At 48.6% G+C, this 16,742-nt stretch overlaps 1 pseudogene; it reads left to right on the top strand.

Moving 5' to 3' along the window:
- LOC129846454 (intermembrane lipid transfer protein VPS13C-like) overlaps positions 1 to 14,566 on the top strand; it is a 49,500-nt pseudogene extending 34,934 nt beyond the window's left edge.
- The last annotated feature ends 2,176 nt before the right edge of the window (positions 14,567 to 16,742 follow it).

The following is a 16,742-nucleotide window of genomic DNA, read 5'->3' as shown; positions in this document are numbered from 1 at the left end:
AGTATGAACAGCACCTTAACTACGGTGTGACGGTGTTTCCAGGTGGAAGTACAGTATGAACAGCACCTTAACTACGGTGTGATGGTGTTTCCAGGTGGAAGTACAGTATGAACAGCACCTTAACTACGGTGTGATGGTGTTTCCAGGTGGAAGTACAGTATGAACAGCACCTTAACTACGGTGTGACGGTGTTTCCAGGTGGAAGTACAGTATGAACAGCACCTTAACTACGGTGTGACGGTGTTTCCAGGTGGAAGTACAGTATGAACAGCACCTTAACTATAGTGTGACGGTGTTTCCAGGTGGAAGTACAGTATGAACAGCACCTTAACTATAGTGTGACGGTGTTTCCAGGTGGAAGTACAGTATGAACAGCACCTTAACTATAGTGTGACGGTGTTTCCAGGTAGAAGTACAGTATGAACAGCACCTTAACTACGGTGTGACGGTGTTTCCAGGTGGAAGTACAGTATGAACAGCACCTTAACTACGGTGTGACGGTGTTTCCAGGGGGAAGTACAGTATGAACAGCACCTTAACTACGGTGTGACGGTGTTTCCAGGTGGAAGTACAGTATGAACAGCACCTTAACTATGGTGTGATGGTGTTTCCAGGTGGAAGTACAGTATGAACAGCACCTTAACTGCGGTGTGACGGTGTTTCCAGGTGGAAGTACAGTATGAACAGCACCTTAACTACGGTGTGATGGTGTTTCCAGGTGGAAGTACAGTATGAACAGCACCTTAACTACGGTGTGACGGTGTTTCCAGGTGGAAGTACAGTATGAACAGCACCTTAACTACGGTGTGACGGTGTTTCCAGGTGGAAGTACAGTATGAACAGCACCTTAACTACGGTGTGGCGGTGTTTCCAGGTGGAAGTACAGTATGAACAGCACCTTAACTACGGTGTGACGGTGTTTCCAGGTGGAAGTACAGTATGAACAGCACCTTAACTACGGTGTGACGGTGTTTCCAGGTGGAAGTACAGTATGAACAGCACCTTAACTACGGTGTGACGGTGTTTCCAGGTGGAAGTACAGTATGAACAGCACCTTAACTATGGTGTGACGGTGTTCCCAGGGGGAAGTACAGTATGAACAGCACCTTAACTACGGTGTGACGGTGTTTCCAGGTAGAAGTACAGTATGAACAGCACCTTAACTACGGTGTGACGGTGTTTCCAGGTGGAAGTACAGTATGAACAGCACCTTAACTACGGTGTGATGGTGTTTCCAGGTGGAAGTACAGTATGAACAGCACCTTAACTACAGTGTGACGGTGTTTCCAGGTGGAAGTACAGTATGAACAGCACCTTAACTACGGTGTGATGGTGTTTCCAGGTGGAAGTACAGTATGAACAGCACCTTAACTACGGTGTGACGGTGTTTCCAGGTGGAAGTACAGTATGAACAGCACCTTAACTACGGTGTGGCGGTGTTTCCAGGTGGAAGTACAGTATGAACCTTAACTACAGTGTGACGGTGTTTCCAGGTGGAAGTACAGTATGAACAGCACCTTAACTACAGTGTGATGGTGTTTCCAGGTGGAAGTACAGTATGAACAGCACCTTAACTACGGTGTGACGGTGTTTCCAGGTGGAAGTACAGTATGAACAGCACCTTAACTACGGTGTGACAGTGTTCCCAGGTGGAAGTACAGTATGAACAGCACCTTAACTACAGTGTGACGGTGTTTCCAGGTGGAAGTACAGTATGAACAGCACCTTAACTACGGTGTGATGGTGTTTCCAGGTGGAAGTACAGTATGAACAGCACCTTAACTACGGTGTGACGGTGTTTCCAGGTGGAAGTACAGTATGAACAGCACCTTAACTACGGTGTGACGGTGTTTCCGGGTGGAAGTACAGTATGAACAGCACCTTAACTACGGTGTGACGGTGTTCCCAGGTGGAAGTACAGTATGAACAGCACCTTAACTACGGTGTGATGGTGTTTCCAGGTGGAAGTACAGTATGAACAGCACCTTAACTACGGTGTGATGGTGTTTCCAGGTGGAAGTACAGTATGAACAGCACCTTAACTACGGTGTGACGGTGTTCCCAGGTGGAAGTACAGTATGAACAGCACCTTAACTACGGTGTGACGGTGTTCCCAGGTGGAAGTACAGTATGAACAGCACCTTAACTACGGTGTGACGGTGTTCCCAGGTGGAAGTACAGTATGAACAGCACCTTAACTACGGTGTGATGGTGTTTCCAGGTGGAAGTACAGTATGAACAGCACCTTAACTACGGTGTGACGGTGTTTCCAGGTGGAAGTACAGTATGAACAGCACCTTAACTACGGTGTGACGGTGTTTCCGGGTGGAAGTACAGTATGAACAGCACCTTAACTACGGTGTGACGGTGTTCCCAGGTGGAAGTACAGTATGAACAGCACCTTAACTACGGTGTGATGGTGTTTCCAGGTGGAAGTACAGTATGAACAGCACCTTAACTACGGTGTGACGGTGTTTCCAGGTGGAAGTACAGTATGAACAGCACCTTAACTACGGTGTGGCGGTGTTTCCAGGTGGAAGTACAGTATGAACAGCACCTTAACTACAGTGTGACGGTGTTTCCAGGTGGAAGTACAGTATGAACAGCACCTTAACTACAGTGTGATGGTGTTTCCAGGTGGAAGTACAGTATGAACAGCACCTTAACTACGGTGTGACGGTGTTTCCAGGTGGAAGTACAGTATGAACAGCACCTTAACTACGGTGTGACAGTGTTCCCAGGTGGAAGTACAGTATGAACAGCACCTTAACTACAGTGTGACGGTGTTTCCAGGTGGAAGTACAGTATGAACAGCACCTTAACTACGGTGTGATGGTGTTTCCAGGTGGAAGTACAGTATGAACAGCACCTTAACTACGGTGTGACGGTGTTTCCAGGGGGAAGTACAGTATGAACAGCACCTTAACTACGGTGTGACGTTGTTTCCAGGTGGAAGTACAGTATGAACAGCACCTTAACTACGGTGTGACGGTGTTCCCAGGTGGAAGTACAGTATGAACAGCACCTTAACTACGGTGTGACGGTGTTTCCAGGTGGAAGTACAGTATGAACAGCACCTTAACTACGGTGTGACGGTGTTTCCAGGGGGAAGTACAGTATGAACAGCACCTTAACTACGGTGTGACAGTGTTCCCAGGTGGAAGTACAGTATGAACAGCACCTTAACTACAGTGTGACGGTGTTTCCAGGTGGAAGTACAGTATGAACAGCACCTTAACTACGGTGTGATGGTGTTTCCAGGTGGAAGTACAGTATGAACAGCACCTTAACTACGGTGTGACGGTGTTTCCAGGGGGAAGTACAGTATGAACAGCACCTTAACTACGGTGTGACGGTGTTTCCGGGTGGAAGTACAGTATGAACAGCACCTTAACTACGGTGTGACGGTGTTCCCAGGTGGAAGTACAGTATGAACAGCACCTTAACTACGGTGTGACGGTGTTTCCAGGTGGAAGTACAGTATGAACAGCACCTTAACTACGGTGTGACGGTGTTTCCAGGGGGAAGTACAGTATGAACAGCACCTTAACTATAGTGTGACGGTGTTCCCGGGTGGAAGTACAGTATGAACAGCACCTTAACTACGGTGTGACGGTGTTTCCGGGTGGAAGTACAGTATGAACAGCACCTTAACTACGGTGTGACGGTGTTTCCAGGTGGAAGTACAGTATGAACAGCACCTTAACTACGGTGTGACGTTGTTTCCAGGTGGAAGTACAGTATGAACAGCACCTTAACTACGGTGTGACGGTGTTTCCAGGTGGAAGTACAGTATGAACAGCACCTTAACTACGGTGTGACGGTGTTTCCAGGTGGAAGTACAGTATGAACAGCACCTTAACTACGGTGTGACGGTGTTTCCAGGTGGAAGTACAGTATGAACAGCACCTTAACTACGGTGTGACGGTGTTTCCAGGTGGAAGTACAGTATGAACAGCACCTTAACTACGGTGTGGCGGTGTTTCCAGGTGGAAGTACAGTATGAACAGCACCTTAACTACAGTGTGACGGTGTTTCCAGGTGGAAGTACAGTATGAACAGCACCTTAACTACAGTGTGATGGTGTTTCCAGGTGGAAGTACAGTATGAACAGCACCTTAACTACGGTGTGACGGTGTTTCCAGGTGGAAGTACAGTATGAACAGCACCTTAACTACGGTGTGACAGTGTTCCCAGGTGGAAGTACAGTATGAACAGCACCTTAACTACAGTGTGACGGTGTTTCCAGGTGGAAGTACAGTATGAACAGCACCTTAACTACGGTGTGATGGTGTTTCCAGGTGGAAGTACAGTATGAACAGCACCTTAACTACGGTGTGACGGTGTTTCCAGGGGGAAGTACAGTATGAACAGCACCTTAACTACGGTGTGACGTTGTTTCCAGGTGGAAGTACAGTATGAACAGCACCTTAACTACGGTGTGACGGTGTTTCCAGGTGGAAGTACAGTATGAACAGCACCTTAACTACGGTGTGACGGTGTTTCCAGGTAGAAGTACAGTATGAACAGCACCTTAACTACGGTGTGACGGTGTTTCCAGGTGGAAGTACAGTATGAACAGCACCTTAACTACGGTGTGACGGTGTTTCCAGGTGGAAGTACAGTATGAACAGCACCTTAACTACGGTGTGACGGTGTTCCCAGGGGGAAGTACAGTATGAACAGCACCTTAACTACGGTGTGACGGTGTTTCCAGGTGGAAGTACAGTATGAACAGCACCTTAACTACGGTGTGACGGTGTTTCCAGGTAGAAGTACAGTATGAACAGCACCTTAACTACGGTGTGACGGTGTTTCCAGGTGGAAGTACAGTATGAACAGCACCTTAACTACGGTGTGATGGTGTTTCCAGGTGGAAGTACAGTATGAACAGCACCTTAACTACGGTGTGACGGTGTTTCCAGGGGGAAGTACAGTATGAACAGCACCTTAACTACGGTGTGACGGTGTTTCCAGGTGGAAGTACAGTATGAACAGCACCTTAACTACGGTGTGACGGTGTTTCCAGGGGGAAGTACAGTATGAACAGCACCTTAACTACGGTGTGATGGTGTTTCCAGGGGGAAGTACAGTATGAACAGCACCTTAACTACGGTGTGACGGTGTTTCCAGGTGGAAGTACAGTATGAACAGCACCTTAACTACGGTGTGACGGTGTTTCCAGGTGGAAGTACAGTATGAACAGCACCTTAACTACGGTGTGACGGTGTTTCCAGGTGGAAGTACAGTATGAACAGCACCTTAACTACGGTGTGACGGTGTTCCCAGGTGGAAGTACAGTATGAACAGCACCTTAACTGTAGTGTGACGGTGTTTCCAGGTGGAAGTACAGTATGAACAGCACCTTAACTACGGTGTGACGGTGTTCCCAGGTGGAAGTACAGTATGAACAGCACCTTAACTGTAGTGTGACGGTGTTTCCAGGTGGAAGTACAGTATGAACAGCACCTTAACTACAGTGTGATGGTGTTTCCAGGTGGAAGTACAGTATGAACAGCACCTTAACTACTGTGTGACGGTGTTCCCAGGTGGAAGTACAGTATGAACAGCATTCTGGACGTTCACATCAGACGCTTCAACAAGATGTGGTCGTGGTCCAACATCAGGAAGCACCGCTGCACTCTGAAGGCCTAAAGGGCAGCCTACAAGGCCAAACTACTCACAACGCAGGGTAAAGTCAGAGAGGACCAAGAGAAACTGATACAGGACCTGGAGAAGAGCCTGGACGTCTTCAACATCACCTTAGCCCGGCAACAAGCACAGATGGAGGTTTGTATAATATCTGTTAAACCCGTTAACCAAGAGTCATCTTCTGTATATTACTGGGTTTTTAGAAACCAGGTCAATGGGGGGTTTTGTGGAGGGTTCTCCCCATGGACCTGTGTCTGAACTGGCTCTCTCTCCCTCTTCCTGTCTCCCTCCTCCTGTCTGTCTCCCTTCATCCTCCTCCTGTCTCCCTCCTCCTGTATACCTCCTGTCTGTCTCCCTCCTCCTCCTGTCTGTCTTCATCCTCCTCCTGTCTGTCTTCATCCTCCTCCTGTCTGTCTCCCTCCTCCTCCTGTCTGTCTCCCTCCTCCTCCTGTCTGTCTCCCTCCTCCTCCTGTCTGTCTCCCTCCTCCTCCTGTCTGTCTCCCTCCTCCTCCTGTCTGTCTCCCTCCTCCTCTCGTCTCCCTCTTCCTCCTGTCTCTCTCCTCCTCTCTCCCTCCCCCTCCTGTCTCACTCCCTTCTCCTGTCTCTCTCCTCCCTCCTGTCTCCCTCCTCCCTCCTCCTGTCTCTCTCCTCCCTCCTCCTCCTGTCTGTCTCCCTCCACCCTCCTCCTGTCTCTGTCCATCCCTTTTGTCTATCTCTCTCCCTCCTCTCTCCCTCCTCCTGTCTCTCCCTCTTCCTCTCTCTCTCTCCCTCCTCCTCCTGTCTCTCTCTCTCTCCCTCCTCTCTCCCTCTTCCTGTCTCTCCCTCCCTCCCTCCTCTTGTCTCCCCCTTGTCTCTCTCCCTCCTCCTCCTCTCTCCCTCCCTCCTCTTGTCTCTCTCCCTCCTCCAGGTGATCCGGTCAGGGCAGAAGGTGGTAACTAAGAAGGCTGTGACGGGACAGAAGCAGGGAGGAGGGTTTTTCAGCAGCTTCTTTGGAAGGAAGGATGGGAAGAAGAAAGAGCAGGAACAGGAAACCCAGGAGGAAGAGAGTGAGTACTCCTCCTTCATCACTCACTCACTCACTCACTATCAGGAACAGGACACGAATGAACAGGACATCAAGGATAAGGAGAGTTAGTGGTTCATCAGTCTCCTCAAATACACAAGCTATCACCTAACCCTCAAGAGACTAACAACCAGCTAACCCTCAAGAGACTAACTAACGACCAGCTAACCCTTGAGACTAACGACCAGCTAACCCTCAAGAGACTAACGACCAGCTAACCCTCAAGAGACTAACAACCAGCTAACCCTCAAGAGACTAACTAACGACCAGCTAACCCTTGAGACTAACGACCAGCTAACCCTCAAGAGACTAACTAACGACCAGCTAACCCTCAAGAGACTAACAACCAGCTAACCCTCAAGAGACTAACTAACGACCAGCTAACCCTCGAGACTAATAACCAGCTAACCCTCAAGAGACTAACGACCAGCTAACCCTCAAGAGACTAACTAACAACCAGCTAACCCTCAAGAGACTAACTAACGACCAGCTAACCCTCAAGAAACTAATAACCAGCTAACCCTCAAGAGACTAACTAACAACCAGCTAACCCTCAATAGACTAACTAACGACCAGCTAACCCTCAAGAGACTAACTAACAACCAGCTAACCCTCAATAGACTAACTAACGACCAGCTAACCCTCAAGAGACTAACCAACAACCAGCTAACCCTCAAGAGACTAACTAACGACCAGCTAAACCTCAATAGACTAACCAACAACCAGCTAACCCTCAATAGACTAACTAACAACCAGCTAACCCTCAATAGACTAACTAACGACCAGCTAACCCTCAAGAGACTAACCAACAACCAGCTAACCCTCAAGAGACTAACTAACGACCAGCTAACCCTCGAGACTAACTAACGACCAGCTAACCCTCAATAGACTAACTAACAACCAGCTAACCCTCAATAGACTAACTAACAACCAGCTAACCCTCAAGAGACTAACCAACAACCAGCTAACCCTCAAGAGACTAACCAACAACCAGCTAACCCTCAATAGACTAACGACCAGCTAACCCTCAATAGACTAACTAACAACCAGCTAACCCTCAATAGACTAACTAACGACCAGCTACCCCTCAATAGACTAACTAACAACCAGCTAACCCTCAATAGACTAACTAACGACCAGCTAACCCTCAAGAGACTAACTAACGACCAGCTAACCCTCAAGAGACATACTAACGACCAGCTAACCCTCAATAGACTAACAAACAGCTAACCCTCAAGAGACTAACTAACGACCAGCTAACCCTCAAGAGACTAACTAACGACCAGCTAACCCTCAAGAGACTAACTAACGACCAGCTAACCCTCAAGAGACAAACTAACAACCAGCTAACCCTCAATAGACTAACAAACAGCTAACCCTCGAGAGACTAACCAACAACCAGCTAACCCTCGAGAGACTAACGACCAGCTAACCCTCAAGAGACATACTAACGACCAGCTAACCCTCAATAGACTAACAAACAGCTAACCCTCAAGAGACTAACCAACAACCAGCTAACCCTCGAGAGACTAACGACCAGCTAACCCTCAAGAGACAAACTAACAACCAGCTAACCCTCAAGAGACTAACTAACAACCAGCTAACCCTCAAGAGACAAACTAACCAACAACCAGCTAACCCTCAAGAGACTAACCAACAACCAGCTAACCCTCAATAGACTAACTAACGACCAGCTAACCCTCAATAGACTAACTAACAACCAGCTAACCCTCAATAGACTAACTAACGACCAGCTAACCCTCAATAGACTAACTAACAACCAGCTAACCCTCAATAGACTAACTAACGACCAGCTAACCCTCAAGAGACTAACTAACGACCAGCTAACCCTCAATAGACTAACAAACAGCTAACCCTCAAGAGACTAACCAACAACCAGCTAACCCTCGAGAGACTAACGACCAGCTAACCCTCGAGACAAACTAACGACCAGCTAACCCTCAATAGACTAACAAACAGCTAACCCTCAAGAGACTAACCAACAACCAGCTAACCCTCGAGAGACTAACGACCAGCTAACCCTCAAGAGACAAACTAACAACCAGCTAACCCTCAAGAGACTAACTAACAACCAGCTAACCCTCAAGAGACAAACTAACTAACGACCAGCTAACCCTCAAGAGACAAACAAACTGACGACCAGCTAACCCTCAAGAGACAAACAAACTGACGACCAGCTAACCCTCAAGAGACTAACTAACAACCAGCTAACCCTCAAGAGACTAACTAACGACCAGCTAACCCTCAAGAGACTAACTAACTAACAACCAGCTAACCCTCGAGAGACTAACTAATAACCAGCTAACCCTCAATAGACTAACTAACAACCAGCTAACCCTCAAGAGACTAACAAACAGCTAACCCTCGAGAGACTAACAACCAGCTGACCCTCAAGAGACTAACTAACGACCAGCTAACCCTCAAGAGACTAACTAACTAACGACCAGCTAACCCTCAAGAGACTAACTAACGACCAGCTAACCCTCAATAGACTAACTAACAACCAGCTAACCCTCAATAGACTAACAAACAGCTAACCCTCAATAGACTAACGACCAGCTAACCCTCAAGAGACTAACTAACTAACGACCAGCTAACCCTCAATAGACTAACGACCAGCTAACCCTCAATAGACTAACTAACGACCAGCTAGCCCTCAAGAGACTAACTAACTAACGACCAGCTAACCCTCAAGAGACTAACAAACTAACAACCAGCTAACCTTCAAGAGACTAACTAACTAACAACCAGCTAACCCTCAAGAGACTAACTAACTAACGACCAGCTAACCCTCAATAGACTAACAAACTAACGACCAGCATTCTCAATCCTCTGTCCTCAATGAGAGACATGGCTCCAGTATATTGTGTTTTAGACTTGGAGTTCTGATCTCAGAGCAGGTCCCCTTTTTTCCATGTGACCTTTTTCACGATGACGTAAAAGGTCAAACTGATGTTAGATCTGCCCTCCTACTCTGAGATTCTTGATGAATACGGGCCCTGATCGTCCTCACGTGGAACGCCAGGGAACACAGTGATTGGTGTTCTGTATGTTTGACCATCATTGATTGGTGTTCTGTGTGTTTGACCGTCATTGATTGGTGTTCTGTATGTTTGACCATCGTTGATTGGTGTTCTGTATGTTTGACCATCGTTGATTGGTGTTCTGTATGTTTGACCGTCATTGATTGGTGTTCTGTATGTTTGACCATCGTTGATTGGTGTTCTGTATGTTTGACCATCGTTGATTGGTGTTCTGTATGTTTGACCATCGTTGATTGGTGTTCTGTATGTTTGACCATCGTTGATTGGTGTTCTGTATGTTTGACCATCGTTGATTGGTGTTCTGTATGTTTGACCATCGTTGATTGGTGTTCTGTATGTTTGACCATCGTTGATTGGTGTTCTGTATGTTTAACCCTCCCCTTTTTAGGTACAGGCATTGAAGAGTTGATGTCTGCTGATGAGAAGGCTAAACTCTACACGGCCATCGGATACAGTGGTAGCTCTCACAACCTGGCCTTACCCAAGCAGGTATGTGTCTGTTTCTGTGTTGGTACTGACAGCCCCCTGACAAACAAAGCCCGTTTACACCTGTTTCTGTGTTGGTACTGACAGCTCTCTGAGAAACAGCCCGTTTACACCTGTTTCTGTGTTGGTACTGACAGCTCCCTGACAAACAAAGCCCGTTTACACCTGTTTCTGTGTTGGTACTGACAGCTCTCTGAGAAACAGCCCGTTTACACCTGTTTCTGTGTTGGTACTGACAGCTCCCTGACAAACAAAGCCCGTTTACACCTGTTTCTGTGTTGGTACTGACAGCTCCCTGACAAACAAAGCCCGTTTACACCTGTTTCTGTGTCTGTTTCTGTGTGTTTATTCCCCTGTGTGCCTCTCTGTGCCCTCCAGTACGTGGCGGTGGTGGTGACCTTCAAGCTGTTCCGTACGTCCATCACGGTGAGGGAGGAGCCCAACATACCAGAGATCCTGAAGATTCAGATGATCGACCTCAGCACCACCGTCTCCCAGAGACCCGGGGCTCAGGCCATCAAGTGGGTCTCTTTTCTTCCTCTTCCTTTCCCTAATCACAACCTGGTTCCTCCTGATTCCTGCTTATGTAACAGTTTAACTTTACGTCCGTCCCCTCGCCCCGACCCGGGCGCGAACCAGGGACCCTCTGCACACATCAACAACGGTCACCCACGAAGCATCGTTACCCATCGCTCCACAAAAGCCGCGACCCTTGCAGAGCAAGGGGAACAACTACTTCAAGGTCTCAGAGCAAGTGACGTAACCGATTGAAAGGCTATTAGCGCGCACCACCGCTAACTAGCTAGCAATTTCACATCCGTTACACTTACAAGCAAAAAAGTCAAACAGGAAGTAACAGTGAGGCGCTCCATACGGAAGTGGTCCGTTACTACAGGACTGGTTCGCTTGCACAGAGTGGAATACGTTCCCAGGATTCATCCCATGGCATTGAGGAGTTTACCACCGGCCCCAATTATTAAGTGCATCGGCGATGTCGTCTCCAGTAACCGTTCGTACATATCCCAACCAGAAGCCATGGATTACAGGCAACATCCGTACTGAACTAAAGGCTAAAGCTGATGACTTTCAAGGAGCGGGTCACTAATCCAGATGCTTATTATAAATCCCGCTACGCCGTCCAATGAACCATCAAACAGGCAAAGCATCAATACAGGACTAAGATTGAATCCTAATACACCGGCTCTGATGCTCGTCGGATGTGCCAGGGCTTGCTAACTGTCACAGAATACAAAAAGGGAAACCCAGCCGCAAGCTGCCCAGTGACGCGAGCCTACAAGACGAGCTAAATACGTTCTTTGCTCACTTCGAGACAAGCAACACTGAACCATGCATGAGAGCACCAGCTGTTCGAAACGTCTGTGTGATCACGCTCTCCGTAGCCAATATGAGCAAGACTTTTAAACAGGTTAACATTCACAAGGCTGCAGGGCCAGACGGATTACCATGACGTGTACTCAGAGCATGTGTTGACCAGATGGCAAGTGTCTTCACTGACATTTTCAACCTCTCCCTGACCCAGTCGGTAATACCTACATGTTTCAAGCAAACCACCACAGTCCCATCAACAAACTAACATGGTCCAAACACACCAAGACAGTCGTGAGTTCACATACTCACAAAAGGTTTTTGTGTTGTCACAAAAAATGCATTTGTGTTGTCAAAGCAAGAACACACGAGAGAAAACATTAAGGAACATTTTATACAACTGTTGATTAACTATTGATCTCTCTCCTCTCCTCTCTATCCACTCCTCTCTCTATCCCCTCTCCTCTCTCTCTCTCCCCTATATCCCCTCTCCTCTGTCCTCTCCTCTCTATCCCCTCTCCTCTCGCCTCTCCTCTCTATCCCCTCTCCTCTCTCCTCTCCTCTCTCCTCTCTCTCCTCCCCTCTCCTCTCTCCTCTCTCCTCTCTCCTCTCCTCTCTATCCCCTCTCCTCTCTCCTCTCCTCTCTATCCCCCTCCTCCTCCTCTCCTCTATCTTCTCCTCTCTCCCCTCTCTCCCCTATCTATCCTCTCCCCTCTATCCCCCTCTCCTCTCTCTCCCCACTCTATCCTCTCCCCCCTCTCCCCCCACTCCCCCCACTCCCCCCACTCTCCCCACTCTCCCCACTCTATCCTCTCCCCACTCTATCCTCTCCCCTCTCTATCCTCTCCCCTCTCTCTCCTCTCTCTCCTCTCTTCTCTCTCCTCTCCCCTCTCTCTCCTATCTATCCTCTCCCCTCTCAATCCCCTCTATCCCCTCTCCTCTCTCCTCTCCCCTCTCTCTCCTCTCCTCTCCCCTCTCTATCCTCCCTCTCCCCTCTCTCCCCTCTCTCTCTCCTCTCCTCCCCTCTCTCCCCTATCTATCCTCTCCCCTCTCAATCCCCTCTATCCCCTCTCCTCTCTCCTCTCCCCTCTCTCTCCTCTCCTCTCCTCTCCCCCCTCTATCCTCTCCTCTCCCCTCTCCTCTCCCCTCTCTCTCTATCCTCTCCTCTCCCCTCTCTCTCTATCCTCTCCTCTCCCCTCTCCTCTCCCAGGGTGGAGGCAGCGTTAGAGCACTGGTACGTAACAGGGTTGGAACAGCAGGGAGCTGTCCCCTCTCTCATAGCGTCAGTAGGGGACTCCACCTCCTCTCTGCTCTCCATCCTGTTTGAAGTCAACCCAGAGGACAGTGTTGCAGAGCAGCTGCTCAGAGTCCACTCCCAGCCTGTAGAGGTCATCTATGACTCGGTGTGTATGGGTTTACACACCCTCACTCACGTATTTCCCTGTCACGGTCCTGTCTGCTGCTGTCATCTCTCCCATCTAAGGACCTTCCTCTAACCGGGAAAGACTCAGAAATTAAAGCTGACAATGTGGAATCTCTCTCTGTCTCTCTGTCTCTCTGTCTCTCTCTGTCTCTCTCTGTCTCTCTCTGTCTCTCTCTGTCTCTCTCTGTCTCTCTCTGCCTCTGTGTTACTCTGTGTCTCTCTCTGTCTCTCTCTGCCTCTCTGTCTCTCTCTTATTTATATATGATTAAGCCTCATTAATGATGTCATTAATGGTAACAACCTGCCCTATGAAGTCCTGTCTTTAACCAAGTAGTCCAGGTCACTCCTTCTCCAATGTATTAATGGCTGTTATTGCTAATATTTCATGTTACATATTACCATGTTTATTCTCCATGCATGTGGTCTATATACAGTTTGTACATGTATTCAAATTCACACTGTATAGTACGTTACTATCCTGCCCTTTGTGGAGTCACTAAAGTCACTGGTCACTAAAGTCACTGGTCACTAAAGTCACTGGTCACTAAAGTCACTGGTCACTAAAGTCACTGGTCACTAAAGTCACTGGTCACTAAAGTCACTGGTCACTAGTCACTAAAGTCACTGGTCACTAAAGTCAAGTCTTGTGTGTGTCTGTCAGCTGACAGTGAACAGCATGGCAGAGTTCTTTCAGACGGGGAAATAAACGTGTGTGTGTGTGTGTGTGTGTGTGTGTGTTTCTCTCTGTCAGCTGACAGTGAACAGCATGGCAGAGTTCTTTCAGACGGGGAAGGGAGTGGACCTGGAGGTGCTGACGTCAGCTACTCTCTCCAAGCTGGAGGAGATCAAGGACAAGACAGCCACTGGTGGGTACAGGAAACAGGAAACACTTTATGACAGCCACTGGTGGGTACAGGAAACAGGAAACACTTTATGACAGCCACTGGAGGGTACAGAGAAACAGGAAACACTTTATAACAGCCACTGGTGGGTACAGGAAACAGGAAACACTTTAATACAGCCACTGGTGGGTACAGGAAACAGGAAACACCTTATGACAGCCACTGGTTGGTACAGGAAACAGGAAACACTTTATGACAGCCACTGGTGGATACTGGAAACAGGTAACACTTTTTAACAGCCACTGGTGGGTACAGGAAACAGGAAACACTTTGACAGCCACTGGTGGGTACAGAGAAACAGGAAACACATTACGTATGTGTTCATAAAGCTTCTATAACTGCTACATAAGATGTTATTACAGCCGTCATAGGCATAGTCAAACACACAGTGCCAGGTAGATGTTTATCTCTGGCTGGTTCTATATTATCTACATTATCTAACATCTATTGATGATTGTTGTGTCCTCTGTGCAGGTCTGTCTCACATCATTGAGACCCGGAAGGTTCTGGACCTGAAGATTGACCTAAAGCCTTCATACCTGCTGGTGCCTAAGTCTGGCTTCTACCACGCCAAGTCTGACCTGATGATCATAGACTTTGGTAGTCTACAGGTGAGAGCAGACGGGTAGTCTACAGGTGAGAACAGACGGGTAGTCTACAGGTGAGAGCAGACGGGTAGTCTACAGGTGAGAACAGACGGGTAGTCTACAGGTGAGAGCAGACTGGTAGTCTACAGGTGAGAGCAGACGGGTAGTCTACAGGTGAGAACAGACTGGTAGTCTACAGGTGAGAGCAGACGGGTAGTCTACAGGTGAGAACAGACGGGTAGTCTACAGGTGAGAACAGTCTACAGGTGAGAACAGACGGGTAGTCTACAGGTGAGAACAGACGGGTAGTCTACAGGTGAGAACAGACTGGTAGTCTACAGGTGAGAACAGACGGGTAGTCTACAGGTGAGAACAGACGGGTAGTCTGCAGGCGAGAGCAGACGGGTAGTCTACAGGTGAGAACAGTCTACAGGTGAGAACAGACGGGTAGTCTACAGGTGAGAACAGTCTACAGGTGAGAACAGACGGGTAGTCTACAGGTGAGAACAGACGGGTAGTCTACAGGTGAGAACAGACTGGTAGTCTACAGGTGAGAACAGACGGGTAGTCTACAGGTGAGAACAGACGGGTAGTCTGCAGGCGAGAGCAGACGGGTAGTCTACAGGTGAGAGCAGACGGGTAGTCTACAGGCGAGAGCAGACGGGTAGTCTACAGGCGAGAGCAGACGGGTAGTCTACAGGCGAGAGCAGACTGGTAGTCTACAGGTGAGAGCAGACGGGTAGTCTACAGGTGAGAACAGACAGGTAGTCTACAGGTGAGAGCAGACGGGTAGTCTACAGGTGAGAGCAGATGGGTAGTCTACAGGTGAGAACAGACTGGTAGTCTACAGGTGAGAACAGACAGGTAGTCTACAGGTGAGAGCAGACGGGTAGTCTACAGGTGAGAGCAGATGGGTAGTCTACAGGTGAGAACAGACTGGTAGTCTACAGGTGAGAACAGACTGGTAGTCTACAGGTGAGAGCAGACGGGTAGTCTACAGGTGAGAGCAGACGGGTAGTCTACAGGTGAGAGCAGATGGGTAGTCTACAGGTGAGAACAGACTGGTAGTCTACAGGTGAGAACAGACTGGTAGTCTACAGGTGAGAGCAGACGGGTAGTCTACAGGTGAGAGCAGACTGGTAGTCTACAGGTGAGAACAGACTGGTAGTCTACAGGTGAGAGCAGACTGGTAGTCTACAGGTGAGAGCAGACTGGTAGTCTACAGGTGAGAGCAGGCGGGTAGTCTACAGGTGAGAGCAGGCGGGTAGTCTACAGGTGAGAGCAGACTGGTAGTCTACAGGTGAGAGCAGGCGGGTAGTCTACAGGTGAGAGCAGGCGGGTAGTCTACAGGTGAGAGCAGACTGGTAGTCTACAGGTGAGAGCAGACGGGTAGTCTACAGGTGAGAACAGACGGGTAGTCTACAGGTGAGAACAGACAGGTAGTCTACAGGTGAGAACAGACAGGTAGTCTACAGGTGAGAACAGACAGGTAGTCTACAGGTGAGAACAGACAGGTAGTCTACAGGTGAGAACAGACAGGTAGTCTACAGGTGAGAACAGACAGGTAGTCTACAGGTGAGAACAGACAGGTAGTCTACAGGTGAGAACAGACAGGTAGTCTACAGGTGAGAACAGACAGGTAGTCTACAGGTGAGAACAGACAGGTAGTCTACAGGTGAGAACAGACAGGTAGTCTACAGGTGAGAACAGACAGGTAGTCTACAGGTGAGAACAGACAGGTAGTCTACAGGTGAGAGCAGACGGATAGTCTACAGGTGAGAGCAGACAGGTAGTCTACAGGTGAGAGCAGACAGGTAGTCTACAGGTGAGAGCAGACAGGTAGTCTACAGGTGAGAACAGACAGGTAGTCTACAGGTGAGAACAGACAGGATAGTCTACAGGTGAGAACAGACGGATAGTCTACAGGTGAGAGCAGACAGGTAGTCTACAGGTGAGAGCAGACAGGTAGTCTACAAGTGAGAACAGACGGATAGTCTATATGTGAGAACAGACGAGTAGTCTACAGGTGAGAGCAGACGGGTAGTCTACAGGTGAGAGCAGACGGGTAGTCTACAGGTGAGAGCAGACGGGTAGTCTACAGGTGAGAGCAGACGGGTAGTCTACAGGTGAGAGCAGACGGGTAGTCTACAGGTGAGAGCAGACGGGTAGTCTACAGGTGAGAGCAGACGGGTAGTCTACAGGTGAGAGCAGACGGGGTAGTCTACAGGTGAGAGCAGA

This window comes from Salvelinus fontinalis, unplaced genomic scaffold (assembly GCF_029448725.1).
Source record: "Salvelinus fontinalis isolate EN_2023a unplaced genomic scaffold, ASM2944872v1 scaffold_0551, whole genome shotgun sequence".
NCBI classification, from domain to species: domain Eukaryota; kingdom Metazoa; phylum Chordata; class Actinopteri; order Salmoniformes; family Salmonidae; genus Salvelinus; species Salvelinus fontinalis.
Note: the sequence above shows the minus strand (reverse complement) of the source record. Positions and strands in the feature narration are given on the sequence as shown.